The following is a 3,259-nucleotide window of genomic DNA, read 5'->3' as shown; positions in this document are numbered from 1 at the left end:
GGCTGCAGACATCTTTAATCTAGGGCGTGGCTTGGGAATTAGAGAGTAGCATTCGCAGCCACCATAATCCCCTTGCCACAGCCGGTGCATGCATTTTTCCCAGAAAGGTTTAATGGCCACGGCCACCAAGAATCACTGGCCGCAGCCTACGATTAGATTTTTTCTAAATTTTTAAAATTTTAAATGTAATTTTTAAGGGGCTATAAAAGGGATTAGGGTTAACTTTCATAATAACTTAGGATTGCGATTTTTGGATTCTAGAGGGGCGGAGGAGAAGAAAAACATCATCATATATATTATTTATTTCTTCTCAGTACTTCTCTATTTTAATTGAATATTTATGTTTATGAATATGAATTTGATTATGGAGTATTTATCTTTTTAGGTTAAGGGTTGTTTCAATGCCCTATACAATATTATCATTAATTAATAATAGTTCAATTTCTTTAATTTCGATTCATTAAATTGTTCATATGTTTATGCTATAATGGTTTATGATTATTACTTGGATCTTGTTTGGACGATCGCTGAATAGGATATAGTTATAATTGATTCCCATTTTAGAATTACTATTCACCTAATAGTATAGGGTTCTAAATGTTTGTGGTAACTTTACAATTATTATTCATGTCAAAATCATTTTTAATTGTGATGAACCATTTGTCCTACGTTGAATGAGTTACGCTTGTTAGCTAGTTATCTATAACAATCTATCTCTATCAATTTTAATGCTTTTATTAGGTTGAACCTGAGGTGGTTTTCCTTAGGTTATTTAGAAGAAAGGGTTAATCAATAGCGGTTGCCTTTAATTGATTTGCATGTGTGAGATTGGGATAATTACTGCTTTTGTGTTATCTACGGTTGTTAATTTATGATGGAATGAATCATTGGACTTTGTTAATTAATGGTATGAATGTTTAGTGGTAGTGAATTAGTTCTTAACTCTTTTTTAGATTTGTTAAATTCAATCTTGCAAGTATTGTTTTGTGATTTTATTTTGGATAATAAAAATCCCTTTCTGATTCTTTTGAACAAGAAAGGGAATGATATTCCTTGTGGGCATGACTCGTACTTTATCGCTATAATGAAATAGTGGTGAAATTTAAATAATTGATAAATTTGATACAGTTAACGACATCTGTCAAAATTTTGGCGCCGTTGTTGGGGATTATATCAATTAAATTTATTATTCATTTTTTGTCTTTAGTTATACTAATTTATTGGTTTCTTGTCTCTCAAATGTTTATTTCTAGTGACGACACTCAAGACAAACTACAGGCTATAAAGCAGCATCTTGAGATATCATTGTTCCACTCTTCTCGCACCATCATTAAGAATCCACTCTTTCAACCTTCAACAAAGAGAGTTAATCTTGTATAAGTAACATTACCATCACATTGATTCAAATTCAGATTCATCAATTAAGTCTCAAATTCCTGCTCAGAATAGGAAGTTGAAAGAGTTGGCAGCACCAGATCTTGATCACCAACCACTTTGCATTCGCTATCCAGCTCTGGATGTTAATTTTGAGCTAAAGTTTGGTCTCATCCATTTGTTGCCTTCATTCCATGGGCTTCCTTGTGAGGATACGAATAAACATCTAAAGGAGTTCCATATAGTATGTTTTAGTATGAAGCCTACTGCAGTAACTGAAGAACAGATCAACCAGCAGGCTTTTCCTTTCTCTCTAAAGGATTCCGCTAAGGAATGGTTGTACTATCTCCAATTGGATACCATAGATACTTGTAATGAGATGAAGATGATGCTCTTGGAACGATACTTTTCTGCATCTAAACTTGGAAGTATTAGGAAAGAAATTTGTGGTATTTGTCAATATAATGGAGAATCACTGTATGAGTATTGGGAACGCTTCAAGAGATTATGTGCTAGCTGCCCCCACCATCAGATAAGTGAACAACTTCTCATCCTGTAATTTTATGCAGGGATATTACACTAGATAGGAGCATGATCGTTGCAGCAAGTGGGTGAGCTTTAGTTGACAAAACCCCTACAACAGCCAGAAACTTGATCTCGAACATGGCTGCCAATTCCAAACAATTCGGTAAAGTGAATGAAGTGATTACTACCGTTGAACAACAATTGGCTTAGTTGACTTCTCTGGTAAGACAACTAGCTTTGGGCCAACAGGTGAAGCCATGTGGGATATGTAAAGTAGTGGAGCATGCTACTGATACTTGCCCTGCTCTATATTAATGACATTCTAAAGAAGCAAATTACATAGGTGGGTTCCCATGTCAACCAAGACAAATGTATGATCCTTACTCAAACACATATAATCAGGGGTGGCGTGATCACCCAAATCTTTAGTATGGGAACCAATCACCTGCACAACCAGGATCCATTAAGCCAGCAGGATTTAATAATCAATAAATACCTCCACTGAATTATGCACCTCAACCTCAACAAGCAGCCCTTGCTACACAACAGAGCCAAGGTTCATCCATTGAATATTTAATAAAGGCTCTAGCAAGTAATACAATTAAGTTTTAGGAGAAAACTCAAGTGTCAATGAAGAATTTAGAGAACACAATTGGGTAAATTGCTACATCTCTAAGCTAGGGTGAGTCTAAGAATTATGGCAAGCTCCCATCAAAAGTTGAGAAGAATCAAAGAGAGAATGCTAGTGCACTAACATTGAGAAGTCGTATGCTCCACCTAGTGCATCACCATCACCCACTGTATCAATCCCTAATCAAGCAACACAACCAAAGGTGAAAGAAACTCATAAATCAACTCCTAAGCCTACAGTGCCTACATATTTCACTCCTCAACCATTCCCAAGTAGAATGATGAAGTCAAAGAAAGAAGAAGCCAATAAGGATATCCTTGTAACCTTTCGAATGGTTGAAGTGAACATTCTGTTATTGGATACAATCAAACAAGTGACTAGATATGCCAAGTTTTAAAAGAGTTGTCCACTAATAAGAAGAAGTTGAAGGGTGATGAGAAGGTGAGCATGGGATAAAATGTTTCAGCGGTACTTCAAAAGAAGCTTCCTTTGAAATGTAAGGATCCTGGAACATTCACCATCCCTTGTACAATTGGGAACATTCACCATTCACCATCCATTTGAGGAAACATGCATTATAATTCAATTGGGCGATCGGTCCAATGCATATCCAAAGGCGGTTATAGAAGATGTGTTGGTGCAAGTTAACAAATTAGTCTTTCTAGCAAATTTTTATATCTTGGATATGGAAGACTATTCTCTCTCTTCTTCTACTCACTTTTATTGGGA

General features: G+C 35.7%; 1 non-coding gene across 1 annotated transcript; it reads right to left on the bottom strand.

Moving 5' to 3' along the window:
* Positions 1 to 1,801: 1,801 nt before the first annotated feature.
* On the bottom strand, positions 1,802 to 1,908 carry LOC133807963 (small nucleolar RNA R71). Its single transcript, XR_009879841.1, has one exon. It is a non-coding gene; the product is annotated as a small nucleolar RNA R71 (small nucleolar RNA).
* Positions 1,909 to 3,259: the final 1,351 nt, after the last annotated feature.

The sequence above is a fragment of the Humulus lupulus genome, chromosome X (assembly GCF_963169125.1).
Source record: "Humulus lupulus chromosome X, drHumLupu1.1, whole genome shotgun sequence".
NCBI classification, from domain to species: Eukaryota; Viridiplantae; Streptophyta; class Magnoliopsida; order Rosales; family Cannabaceae; genus Humulus; species Humulus lupulus.
The sequence above is the reverse complement of the archived record's forward strand: the minus strand, read 5'-3'. Positions and strand labels throughout refer to the sequence as shown.